Genomic DNA, 14096 nt, shown 5'->3' with positions numbered 1-14096 from the left:
CCTGCACAGCCTTCACTTGGGCAAACGTTAACTTCAGCTCGCTACATGACACCAGGTTCTTCTTCAGGCAGAAAGGAGGCAAGAGGCATCCCACCACCGAGGGTTAAGGAGCCGCTGTGCCCGTTTGCTTGGCCAGGCACTCTGCTGGGAATACATTTCACCTGGTCTAGGTAGCAAATACCTGGTTTCCCTGTGTATGTCCCAAACTGCTGGTCATGAGGCCAGCTCGAAGCCAGCTCCGGCAGCCACCTTGCCTCCAATTTAGCGCATCTCTGCTGCTTCATGGTGGCTGCAAGTTTAACGGTGCTGTGATAAGAGCCAAGCCAAAATAACTCCCCATGCTTCCTGCCTCAGGCCTGCTTCATATGGCTCACAGAAACACTCAGCCTGTGCATAGTTGGAAGGCGATTTTGGGAGGCTCAGAATGAGGTCAAAACAAACTTAATTTCCTCCAGGTCCAGGTGGGAAGCTGCTTTGCAAGTCGGACAATTTGCATGCTGCCTTTCAGCTTTCCACCCACTGCCATCCCAGCCTCCAACACACAGTCACGGGGAAGCCTTCAGCATTTTTGGAGCACGGCTGTTTTCCACTCTCCCTGTGCTCCAAAACAGCTGGACCATTTTTTGCCCAGGCTCCAGAAAACAAAAACAATGACAAGAAAGAGGAATCACCATTGGGCATGGAAAATTTTCATCTCAAGCAACATAAGTTTCAGAAGGTTTTGAGCAGATAAAAAACCACAGGATGCTGGAAAGCAAAGCATACAATCCTGACCGTGGATATTACTACTGATACTTGCCATATGCTTTTTTAAAGCAGCCATACTCAAGACAGCTGGAAGCGATGGTCCCCGTTCACCAGGCTCAGGAATGAGGAAGGTTAAGGGTGAACTGAGGGAATTCGGCGGTGAGCACCTCATGTAGGCACCCTGCCCGTGACGATGACAGCCTCTGCCAAATTAGGTGATTTCTGTGTCCCCAGCAAGATCCTTCTTGGTATCTCAGACCTCTACACTTCAACCTGTCTTAATGGCAGTCCCCTTGGCTGGCAAATCTGTGGCTGAGTTGGGTCACAGAGGTGGGTAGAGATGAGCACAGGATGCTTGCCGGAGCCCAGGTTGCCTGCTGCAGGTTGCATCCAGCCCACTGTCCCAGTAGACAGGCGAGACAGATCTCTCATGGCCAGAAGTAATCCAAATTCAGACTTTCTGGCCTGAGAGTCAATATGCTGAGATTCGTCCTCCCCTCCAGCTTGGCATTTCCTAATCTAAAAAAGAACAATCCAATTGCTGGAGCTGCTTGCTTTGGCATTTCAAAAATTCACACCAGCCCATGCTGACCTTTTCTCTCCAAAGGCACGGGGGCTGACACGTGCACCCCCAAGTCACGTTTTGCATTGTTTGCTGTTGTTTTTCCCTGTTCCTGTGCCTACGGGGCAAGACGCACGCAGCGCTGGTGTGGCGGGCAGGCGTACCGGGGGCATGACATAATGCAATAACCGAACTAGCCGCATTTATTTATTTTGAAAAAATATTAAGGGCAGCTGCTACTTAGCGCCGACTGAAACATTTTATTGATTTTCTAAAGCAAGAGCGTCCTCTTTTGTGCTGTAACACAGCATTGCTTGAACCCGGTGGTTGGACTATTCCAGAATAACTCATCTATGTCACATTTTCTTCCTCTTGATAAATATATAAAGGCTCTCCAGCCTTGAAGATACACACGCGGGCAACAACCAAAGAGGTCACTGCCTGACATGCTTGCTCAGGTGTTATATCCAAGCAGATCCAACTCAACAGGGGACTTCTTCCCCATTCACCCTGTAACTTGCCCATAACATCTTATCAACTATTGTGCAGCACCTAGTACAGCGGAACCTTAAATAACAGCATGGATGAGAATAGCCCAAGAAGGCTTTTGTTTTATGTTTCCCTATATTGATCTTTTCTGGTTATTTTCATTTTGGAAAGATGAGTTTCGAGATGGTGGTGATGGGGATCTCCAGCTGAGTTTGTTGGGCACTTTCTCATGAGCTGGTTTAACATTTGTTTCCTCCGTGCATGTTTGTTTCCCAGGGAGGAATATCACAAGAGCTCTTTTGTCACCCATGCCCATCATTACTGCCTGTTCTGCTTGTGTCCTACTTCCTCACCCCAGGCAGCCCCACTGTTCTCCAGCCTGCCTTGCAGCAATGCGACTCCCCACTCCAAACCTCCACAGCTGCCAAAAAAGCAGCCCTTGAAGTTAACATCCCATTAAAATGAATGTTGCGGGGATACTTAAAAAGCAGGCACAGTCTGGGGAGGGAGACTTCAAAGGAGGCAAAACACGGTGGCAGGGACAGTGCCAAAGGCAGTAGAGCTGACGGGACATTGCGGGTCGGTGGGGAAAGTGGCCAGGACTGCTGGGGCAGTCACACGCAGGGTCAGTGAGGAGCGTGCCCGCTGGTGTCACTTATAAGAAATTCATTATTGCAATTCAAACTCCTTTCAGCAAAGACTCTTGGTCAGAAACCGCATCCACTCCGGAGGTGCCTGAAGGCAGCTCCGTCAGCCCATGGGCAGCGTGCCCTGCACTGACCCGCTGAGCAGGGCTGGGGTCTCTGTGTTGACCCATGTTGTTTTTTACTTCCCCAAGTTGAAGGGGAAGGGGGGAGGAAACAGTCTATAAATTTCTTGGTGATTGCTGAAATCAGTACCAGCTGGCACGGGGTGAGCGACTGGCGTGTACTGCACCCTGCCACCACTCACACCCCTTATCCCCCCACTCACTGCCTGACCCCAGTCCCAGCCCCACACACAAGGCAAGAAGGTGGGCCAGCACCTTCCTGGTAGGGATTTTGGCTGGCTGAAGCCTACATGGAGAAAGAGAGGCTGGGCCCCAGGGGAAGAACCATTTTTTTACATTTTCAACTTTAAAAGAATTTGAAAAAGCATCCTATAAAAAAAAACCAACAACACCCACACACACAAAAAAAACACCAACAAAACCAAACACAAAACCAACAAACAAACTCAAACAGTTTTGCTGCATTTTTTATTTCATTTGCACTCTTGGTCATGTTATGGAAATTATTTCAATCCCTTTGTAACCAAAACCACCCTAATCCTATATAAGCAAAGACCCTGGGGACATGTTGCAAAATTTCCTGAAACCAGGGCTGTGCTCTTGCTGCCACTTTACATCAAGCCAGCAGCTCTCAGCTCTTGTGGTTTGCATGCTCTGGTCTTGGGCTGGGAAATGCTCCTAAAGCAAGGAAAAAACCAGAGCAACTGGACTTTAATTCACAGAAGAAAGTGCACTGGGTCTGTGATATAGCAGTGCATAACAACTATATTCTGTGTTACAAGCTGCGGCGTAAGAGAAATCCTTGGAAACCATATTCAGAGAGTGCTTCACCGTGTGTCATCTCTCAGTCCAGCCACTGTAATCATGCAGTGTTATAATGTAGTATTATGCCCTTCAGATATGCCTTGGAGAGTCACAAGGTGCCTTATGGGCACCAGTTGACTAAATCCCAGATGCTCTGTAAAAGAGGAAGGGATGTACTGCAATTTCCCAACCAGGGAAACTGAGGCACATGCAGAGAGAGCAATACATAGCAAACCTGTGTGTGAGCTGGGATTAAAACTAAACTCTGCAAGGTCCTGCCATGCTATCACACCAGTTTAGTGCCAGGAAGAAACTCTGCACACTCTCTGTGAAATCCACTTTGGACTTTGCTGCTTCTTTTAAGAGTAAGTCCCATAGCTCCATACCTCACCACATGAAACCTGCAGGAGTGCATTCAGAAACCTCCGTGGGTCTGGCTCACGGGAGCGGAGCTGAGAAGTGCCACAGGAGTAGCCGCCAGCTGAGTGCCTTGGCAGGCTTTGACGAGTGCCTTGCTGAGTCCCTCTGGGATTAAAAGATCATAAACATGAAGCACGACCTTGGGAGGGTCCATTAAAGCACAAAATCATTATGGAAAAGCTCTCTATAATTTAAGAGGGGACGGAGCCAGAAAGGCCCCACTGACTCATTTTATAGCTCCTGAAGGCAAGTGGAGCCATGCTTCCCCTTTTGGTGTATGAGTCGGAGGATGAGAGCCAGCCCTTTGGGGGCCCAGGCACAAAGCACTGGGTTTACTGGGACACTTCAAGGTGGGCTCCAGAAACAAGGGGCGGGAGGAGGCAGCCACCACTGGCTGCAGTGGTGTGGCAGCACTGGTTAGGAGCAAAGACCAGCCTGCAGGTGTTTTGGCGTATTATCCGTCTTACTCAGCCAAGACTCAAACTGCAGTGAGCAAGGACCAGATTTCTGACATGAGGATTACAAGACAGAATCAGAGCATAATTTGTCCACTGTTCTAAGCAAACTGAGAAGCCACCAAAGTTCCCTTACCTTATTAAGTTCCATGTGGGATGCTATCAGGTTTTTAGTACAGTACTGCTCTATTTGGGTGACCTGGAGGGGGTAACTGAGGGGGAACAGGTTGGGTGTAGACATCATACATCTCATCACTTCTCTGCCTGCAGTGGACGTTTCCACACATCCCACTGCCAAAGTGTGTCCCTGCATGCAGCAAGAAGATGCCCACCTCCTTCTGTTACCATTTATGTGTTTTCAAAATTGTGATATAGAGTCAGATTTTCAAAAGCAGTCAGCATCCAACATTCCAAAGGTCCAGAGAAGAAGAAACAGAGGGAATAGGTGATACAGGGGCTGTTTTTTCATCTTGTGTACTTCTTTCCTTCTATCGTGCTGACAGATTGAGTCTGTGAACCAGCAGATTTTACTCTTTGATGTGGATTTATGTAGAATGTCTGGTAAGAACAACTAGCAAAATGTTACACTATGTGAACTGAAACACAAGTACCTGTCAAGCTGGGGAGAATAACCTCTTCATAGCCAGGTATAGCAGCTTCCTTTGGGTGACCTCTGTATCTGGTCATAATATTGCTCCACCAGCTGAGATAGGTTGCTTTAGTGTGCAGTGGACGATCACAGAAAACAGCAGTGGAAATAGTCTACCACATCATCTGGTCCTGCCATGGCTGAAAACCAGGCATTAGCCAAGTAATGTCTGAGTAGCAGCAATGTCTGCCCACCATGACCCTGGTCCTCGTGCCCTGTGTGGGATGGGAAAGGATGGGTTAAGCCCTGGGAGCATAGGAGAGCCATGTCAGAGCCCTGCGCCACAGGGTAGATCTAGCTCATTCACCTAGCTGTAACTGGTAAGCCAAAACACCCTGTTAGCACTGAGCTTCTGTGAAATTCCCATTTTTCCAGTTGGGCAGAGCCAAAGGAGCTGCTGGAAACTAGAAAGGACCAGTGGAAACAAGATCCCACACTATGGCTGCAGCCAGAGCAGGGCTTCTCACCCAGGGTTAAAGACGTCGGCTTGCAAATCACCAGCTTTGCTCTAAGAGCAGCTTTGTGCCGACCTCTCCCATCTTGGGTGGGATGGAAAAAGTCAGTGGAAACAGATCAGCTCAGTATTGCTTTCCACCTGGTCTCACCTGGTTTTACAATGGCAGCCAGGTTCAGAGAAGTGTAGGGCACAGTGATACTCCTCTAGCTGGCAGTGAACATCCTCCACTCTTTCTTCTGCTTGCTGGAGAAAATAATTTTTAAAAAAGACCATCAGAAAATTGCTCCATGGTATCTTCCTCCTCCCTATATTTTATTTTCCTTTCCCATGTCCCTCCCCAGCTAGGGCTGTGGCAACGCCAGCATTAGGAAAGGGCCAGCCTGTCATCTGTCCGACGTGCACATACACAAACCACTGCTGCTTGCACACACCAAGCAGTTAAGCTTTCCTAAGTGGTCCTGGGCAGTCTGTCAAGTCCTGAGCTCGTCTGCAGAATGTGGTTGTAATTAGATAATTAATAACTTTGAGAAGGAAAGGAAAGGAAATAAGCTAAATGGAAGTTTTCCTTAGTGGGAGGAAATAATTATATCTGCTTTTTGATATATGAGCTGAGGTGGCTTTCTGAGGGCAGAAACAGCATCTTGCCTGCAAAACCATCCCTCCTCCAAGTTCGATGGGATTTCCCATGGGCACTGCTGGGTCACAGAATTTGTCCCATCAGCCCACAAATGAGCAACAGCAGGTTGCTGCAGATCAGAGTAAACCCCACAGGTAACAGGGTTCCCCAATATGTTGCTACATCTTGTCACATCCTGATAAATGGGGCAAAGGAGAGATGATACACAGGGTTGGATCACCAGGAATCACACGGAGAATGGGTTTAGCACAACATCCCTTGGGGCTGGAGATGCTGCTGTCAGCATATGGACTTTTTCATGGATGCAGTCCTCCTGCCTGTGGATTTATTTCACAGTACAAATCAAAAAAAAGCTGTGGCATTACCAGACTCTGAACTTAGGCTATACAGCCACAAGTCAAAGGAATTAAGTTTAGGTTGATTTTTTTTGTTGTTGTTTTTGGATGTTCTTAGATATTGCATAAAAGTGTTACCCCAGGATGGAAAGAAAGCGTATTCATTTCCAGCAGGATTTGCCTGTTTTTTGCAGGAGGAGCCAAGAGTCGCTGTGGGTGGGGTTTCTAAAGTCCATCTCACTTGCCTGAGCATATGATCTCCCTGTTTCACTTGCTTAAGGGAGGTGAGGGCTGCTCCTGGTACACTGGATCTCACCCAGCTGCTGGATGGACCGTGGGCCTCCACGCTGCTGGGACCAGCGGCAAGTTTCAACATGTGTTTACGGGTGTTCATGAACCACAGATTTGATTTGTAGAGCAAAAGAACTTACCAGACAGCATATCTCAGAAAGATGTCCTGTATTCAGTGTATTTCTTTTCTTTTTTTTTTTTTTTTTTTTTCTTTCTCCTTCTCTGCAGACTGTCCAGTGTCTGAGACTGAAGTGGAATTGGGATGTATCCAAGTTTGTAGCTTCTGAAACCTTAACAACCTCAAGTAAACTGGTCCAGAAGACCCCTCTTGACCTCCCTTGCTCTGAACTCTTGTGGAGCACTTAGACTGAGCAGAAAACAGCACCAAATCTAACAGTCTGAAACTTTGCAACATCTCTTCCCAAGCGACTGACCAAAGAGAAAAGAGAAGCAACATTCCTGGTTGTTCATTGTTGTTGGGTTTTGTGTCTGTCTGTCTGTGCATTTGGTTTTATTCCTTTTTTTTTTTTTTCTGAAAAATTTTAATTCAGGAATACATTTATGAGAAATCTTTGGGTTCGGATTTTACTTCCCCCTAGCTGTATTCTTTTTGGGGGCTTTTTTTTGTCTATTTTTAAAAATTCAAAACCTGATTTCTTGTACAGTAATGTCAAAACTGGACCAAGGCTCTCAGAAAAAAAAAAAAAAAAAAAAGAAGAAAAAAGCCCACCGTGTCCCCAGCTCCCTGCATGATTTGTTTCAAGTACAGCCTGGATTACAGACTGCCCTCCACACTCTACCGCCTCTTCCTTATTGCTCCATGATTTGCTACCGCTCACCCCCGCCCCCCCCCCTTTTTTTTTTTCATTTTCTGTTCCAGTGTATATGTTGCTTATTTGTTTTATTTATTGAGATATTTTTAATGAGCTAAGAGACTGCAATGTCGCTGTGTATACTGCTTCTCTTGCCAATAAAAATAAAGATGTCATGCAGCTACTGGAGGTATGAGATTTACATTCTTGACTGCACAGCTTCGAGCAGAGGCTGAGCCTCTTCCTTGTACCCCACAATATTTCAAAACTCACAGATTTAGCTAAAAGATGTTTCCCAGGTAATGGGTGATGGGGTGCAGAAGGTATGAACATCACTTGTCTGGGCTGATGTCTGCCTGCATACACCAGTAGTAGTTGGTTATTTACTTGCACCCTGGCTCGGGAGGTCTGCTCAGGCTGCAGGTGCTGCAGAGGAGGTGTGCACCTCTTCAGTACCGTGCTCTCCAACACACTGCTTGAGTGGCTTCTGCTCTCAGCAGAGCCCTTTATTGAGCAAAATGCAACGTATCTTAGTATGCACCAGACCCACCGACAGGTCTGCACGCTTGCCTTCAGCTAGAGTAATAAGAAGTTGGTCTCCAGCAAGTTTGCTGATGGAAATGCTAAGGGCAAGCATTTCTCAAAGAGCAGAGGAAGGGGCTGCATGAACATACGGCAATGTGCCCGTGAGCCAGAGAGGCCTTTTCGTATTGTGCCCAGAAAAGATGCACAACCCACAAAAGCCAGTTGCACTGCAGAAACAGTTACCCAGATTCGCTGATCTGTTCCTTCTTCTTACCTTCCACTCTGTGAGCAAACACTGGTGGGCTTTGCTAGTGCCTGCTAACCTTCCTCCACTGCCTTGCAGAGCCCTGTCAGACCCTCAGTCATACTCATGATGAAGCCAGGTCATAAATAACATGTTTAAAAATAATTTAGTCTGGAAAAAAAAAAAATCCCTTAAAGAACAATCACTATGGATCTGGAAACATGGGGCTAAATTATCCCAAATGACTTTTTGTTTTCACACCCTTTCACTGCTGCATTAACAGCAATGCTGGATAGTTTGAGAGCATCTGGACTGCAACACTGAGGTGACAGAAACATTGGTTAAAGGGCAGGTCTCTGGCAAAGGCAGTTTGAGACCGTCAGCATTTGTTGGTGGGATTATCAACTCGATTTTGCGAAGCAAGAAGTGAAACAGACCTTTGTAAGCAAAATGTGCTCAGAAATTGTCTGGGAGTGATGTATTGGGAAGGGAAAGAAAAGATGGTGAAGGATAATTGACTCCGGGAAAAAAAAAAAAAAAAAAAAAAAGCACAACGTTGTGGTGTCTAGAGCCATTAAAAAATAAATCATGTCATTCCATCTAAACCAGCTTCAGAGAAAAACATTTTAATGTGCCAAATCAAGAACATACATGTGTGTATCAGATGTATTAATTGCCTGATAGGTTTCAGAGCTGCAACGTCAAATGTTTATTTTAAAACAAGAGTAGTTGCATAGAGTAAAATACATCACATCCATTAGAAGTTCTTACTTTCTGAAAAGTAAATGACATCTCAGCCTGGGCTTTTGGTACCAGCAGAGCCAAAAATACCATTTAAGAAGGTGAATTTAACAGATGTCATGTGATGCAGCATGTCATGCAGCAAAGAGAATTACTCTTTTTTCCCCAGGGTATGAATGTTTGTCTGTTAATTTCTGCAGTTTTGTGAATCTTTAAAGATGCTCCAGATTGCACCAAACTGATTTCACCACAAGGAGTGACATTTTTCCAAGCATGGGCACCCAAACCCAACTTCAGCCTTATTAACAGCTTGTCAGAAGAGCCTGATGTGCTGTTTCTTCTCTCCCAGGACATGACCAGGACCAGGAGGAGATGGCCAGACTTAGCCAAGCCACAGGCCAGATGTGTGCAGCTGTAGCAGTGCCACCAGAGCTGCCATGTGCCTTCCTTAATGCTACAAAGGGTCAGGGCTGCTGAATCCCATGCTCTGGTGCCATGCATTTAGCGACCTGTCATGGTAGCTCAAAACATCTGGTCTCTCTCTCTGCAAAGTGCACTAGCAACTATTACCAAAAATAAATGCTCACAAGCACCTGTTGGTACCTTTTCCATGAATTCTGGGGGTTAGTCAAGGCTCTTGTGGGTGAATGGCCTTCAAGAGGCAAATTTGGAACCCAGAGGTATGATACAACTTCTTTTTTTTCCGGCAGAAAAAGTACTAACTTTAAAAGCTGGTCAGGCCAGTCAAAAAACAGCCATGCCTTGGGGCTTGGATGAGTGGTTTCGGTTCCCAAGTGGACAACTGAGACTATCAAATGCTCCAAAAGGTCCTGACAATTTGAGAGTTGTAAACTCTCCAGATCGCAGATCTTTAACAGAAAACACACTTGAATTGATGAATAGAGAGACACCCGTTTCAATCAGCTGCTGAAAAGGCTTTTCATCTCATCTTTTTCATCTAAATTCATCTTGCATGAGCTGCAGCCCATTGCCAGCAATGCGGGTCAGTTAGGAAGAAGCTGAAGTAAAGGTAAAAGACGAACCCTAAAACTGAAGCTGTATTGTTGTGCACGTGACATAACATAGATATATTTATTTTTCTTTTTCATGTGTAGAAGTTTTTTTCAATAGAATTTATCACACCTTTCACCCTAGTTCCCAAGGTGATCTACTTTGCCCTTCCTAATCCCACCCCTGCATGAAACCCCAACACCTGTGAGAGGTGAAGAGATGTGCCTGAGGGCAGGGGCAGACTCTTTTGTGCAAAAGAGAATGAAACACAAAAAATCCCTTAACGCACTGTCACAGTCTCAGGCACATGTGACAGCTCCCGACAACAGAGTTGCTCCTCCGTGGCAGCACGCACTGCAGAGCCTGGCTAAATGTTGGTCCTGAACCATTTGGTCTCTGTGTACATGAAAGGCTACAGAAAGCACCCAGCACATCCTATTTTGTGCAGGGCTCTGGTTAACAACAAAGCAAAATATTCACTGGAGAGAAGCCAAGCACTGAGGTCGTTATGTAAAGCATACTGAATTTATTTTTTTTTTAAATTCAATCCCAGCTCATTTTAGCACTGCCAACACCCCCCCACCACCACCCCCCAGCCCCCATTTTCAAAAGGGGGAAAAAAAGTCTTCAGCTGCCACTTGCATTTTCAGCTAGAGTGGTTGATGCAGACCAAATTAAAAAATAATGAAAAATCCTCAACGAGCAAATCCAAACCCCAAGTCCCACCCTTTGGAATCTCTTTTCTCTCTGCCTCCTCCAAGGCCACCTTATTTTCACACAACCAGGGAATGCTGACAGCAAGGAGGGATTGGGGAATGGGGCACCTCTGACTATTTTTCCCAAGGATGCTTGTAAAAGTCCTCACATGACTGGAACCACCTAGGCACCGTTTCTGGGATGGTGAATTCAGCACCCCTTGAAAGGTGACAGTAAAGAGAGGTCTATGTTGGTTAGCATCGTCTCAGCACTGAGACCTCAGCTAGGGAAATTCGCAACCCACCCAAACCTGGGAGAGAAGGGAATCAGTGAACTTTTGGGGAACCCATATGCAGTCAGCTCTATGATCAGGATAACAATAAATCTTCTGTTTACTGCTCTTACAAAGCATAGTGACAAAGTGGCCTTATCAGGGTTAAACATAAAGAGGAAAATTTTACACAGAAATCACAAGTGATGTGAAAGTGCTGTTGCCTGAGGTTTTTACTGAAACTAATCTTGCATGTCGCCTGGCCAGGCTTGAGGTGCAAGTCATTATAGGTGGTTGTCCCCCCATATGGCACAACTTTTGTTCCAGTACAGATGTGGCCTCCATCTGTTCTGCCTAGCTTTGCTCACAGCATTGGCCAGAAACGCCTTCACGTATTTTGAATGAGGGCTCTGTTCACTGCTGGATTCAACCAAACATGGATCTCAAAAACCACAGATGACTTTCTGGATGCTTGGACTCTGGAGATCCCTTTCAAAGTACTCACTGGGAGGAGAGATTACAGTTACAGGTTTCAAGAAGCAACACCCACCACCCCAAGAAAGACTCATCAGCGTTGCCCTAGGACTCTGTTGAGCCCTACCTGGCTGGCCTGGTGGTCTGGGGGGAGCAGACCCTTCCCTGGGGCCCTCCTCCATCTTCTTCAGGCAGACAAAACCTCTTCCAGTAGTTGCTCCAGCAGGAGATAGACTGCTGGAAGCCATGAAAGGCAAAAGAAGAGGTCAGGCCCAGCAGAAGACCCTCTTCCACAACCCATCTCTTCATCATTCAGGCATGCTCTCTTCACAATGCATTAAAAATCATGAGTTTATGTCTCATCTTTAACCCTTTCTCTTACTTCTAGTACCAAATCTGTAGCCATAAGCAGGTCACCTAAACCCCAATAAGAAGCAAACGCCATACATTGCCAGCATTTCACCTATGTTTTAATGGAATAATTCAAGCTGATGTAGGTTTTTCAGCTGTATCTTGATGCTTTTTGTGGGTTTGATGCCATTCCACTTGCCTTTGTAGTCTCAGAATTTGTTTTGAGCATGGTAAAGTACACTCAGCTCTTTTATGATTTCCTGTCTTGTTTCAGAGCCCTGCACTGAAAGACTTTAGTTGCCTCCTAAATCTTTTTCCAGAACTCTCCTGTCACTTTAAATATTGGCCAGCATTTTGTTAGCTTCAAGACTTTGAAATAATATCAAAGTAAACCTCAAAGGAAAATAATGCAGTAAAGAGTAAGGTTGGAGCTTAATTCATATTTAAATAAAGATCTTTCACTGCATCTTGGGTTACTGTGTAAAATGACTGGGAGCAAATGGAGCTTTTAAAGGCCTTATTCCCCCAGGGGTCTGTTTTAAAATGACTGGTGAGCCTACCAGGCAGAGGAATGAAATCGCCTTCCCATGAAAAATTCCTTACCATTGGGAAGAAAAAAATTTGAATTTCTCCAGAATCAGGATGGACTCCCTCCCCTCCTGAATTGTGACCCAGGAGGTCGTCTACAAATGGTGCTCTCTCCTTACAGGCAGATAGGGATGTTGTCAAAGCCTTTGCAAAAGGAAACAAGGAGCTAAGAATTGATTTGCAAGTGAAAACAGCTTTTTCTTCTTTTTTTTTTTCCTGAGGTGAACCACACATTTTTTGAAATGCAAACAGGAGATATCCCCCTTTCCTCCCTCTCAAGATGCCTTTTTTTTCAGGAACTAGAGAAGGAACTAGGGGCTGGTTTCCAACAAACTTCAGCACCTGACAGGGATTTGTAGAGGCCATAAAGGCAGATTTGTAAACTGACTGCCCAGAACAGGTATGTTTGCAAGATCAGCCAAGCACACAGCTCTCCTTGTCTTTATCTGGGGATCTCCTTTGAAATTCACCTTTAAGCTTCATATCCTGCTGCAAGCGCAAAGCAGAAGTGGTGATGGATTTAGCCTTCCACGTACCCTCCGCCTTTATTTCTTATTTCCTATTCAAGCCCCAGGAACAGTGGGCGGGAGGGACAGCTTTTGCTAATGCCAGCAACTCCAGATCTGCCAAAACCCCAAACAAAGGCTGTGAGAAAAATATTTCTGCAGGAAGCATTTGCTGAAACATGATTCATTTCTTTAAGATAAGTCATATTTCCTCCAGCCAACACTTACAAAAGGGTTAGCCTCCTTTATCCAGCCTGGATGATGAATATGGCCAGAGCATGTGCTTCCAGTTGAGCCTTTGCAATGCTGGAGTGCTCATGCCACGCTCAACGGCATGGCACACCAATGTAAATTTGCTCTCATGCAAATGTAGTTTGAGGCTGGAGACTTGTATGGTTTGCTCTGGGTTTCTCCTTATTGTCAGTGTCATGTGTTCCCCCACCCCGCACCAAGTTACGCTGCTGAAGGGGACTGTCCCCCCCAGCTTCATGCCACCACTTCAATCAGCATTGTTTTCAACCCAAGTCTGACATCCCTGCCTTGGTTGCTGTGGCTTTTTCACCAGCTACTAGAAACAATGGGATCCGTGGGTCATTTGCAGTTCATCACGTCTTTGAGTTGTCCGGGTAGTTATTTGAAAAAAACATTCCTGCTTCACACATGGCCACAAGATACATAATGAAATTTCCTAACATCCCCTATTTCAGAAACCTCTTTTAAGAGCGGCCTGCCAGACTGCAGCTTGCTTTCCCAAATTAGTGATCTGGTGGAAACTCAGCAGGAACTGGGCGAGGGACCAGCTGGCACAGCCCCGGCGATGCGCGAGACAGCAGCTCACAGAGCGCAGTGGGAGGTGGGGACCCGCACCACGATCCCCCGGCTCCCCCGGATCTGGTGCCAGGGCTCTGGCACCTGCACTGCTGGTTTTTGACCCCAGCCCCTCTCCTTCCAACAGCTCTTTGCTTCCTCACACATGGCGTGAGGCTGAGCATCTTCCTCCTCCTCACGCCTCTCTGGGTGATCAGCAGAGGCTGGGGGCTGTGTGGGGCTCTCCATCCAAGCAGCATGCAGGGCAAGTCCTGGTGGGGTGATGGACCCAAAACCATGGGCACACCAGTGTGGCTCATGCCAAAGCTGGCGGATCCCATCCACGGGGCCAGCCACGCATCTGCCACACCCAGGCATGAGCCTCACACATGGCCAACCTTGGCCACTCTTTAAGATCCATCCAAGACAAGGCCTCTGACCTCCATATTTGCTCT

General features: G+C 46.4%; 1 protein-coding gene across 1 annotated transcript in view; it reads left to right on the top strand.

Moving 5' to 3' along the window:
• The window catches only part of TWIST2 (twist family bHLH transcription factor 2), a 37800-nt gene extending 30331 nt beyond the window's left edge, over positions 1-7469 (top strand). The window contains exon 2 of the mRNA XM_074910844.1: positions 6844-7469. The gene's annotated coding sequence lies outside the window, so the exon portion shown is untranslated. The remainder of the gene's footprint in view (positions 1-6843) is intronic.
• The last annotated feature ends 6627 nt before the right edge of the window (positions 7470-14096 follow it).

The sequence above is a fragment of the Athene noctua genome, chromosome 7 (assembly GCF_965140245.1).
Source record: "Athene noctua chromosome 7, bAthNoc1.hap1.1, whole genome shotgun sequence".
In the NCBI taxonomy this organism is placed as follows: domain Eukaryota; kingdom Metazoa; phylum Chordata; class Aves; order Strigiformes; family Strigidae; genus Athene; species Athene noctua.
Note: the sequence above shows the minus strand (reverse complement) of the source record. Positions and strands in the feature narration are given on the sequence as shown.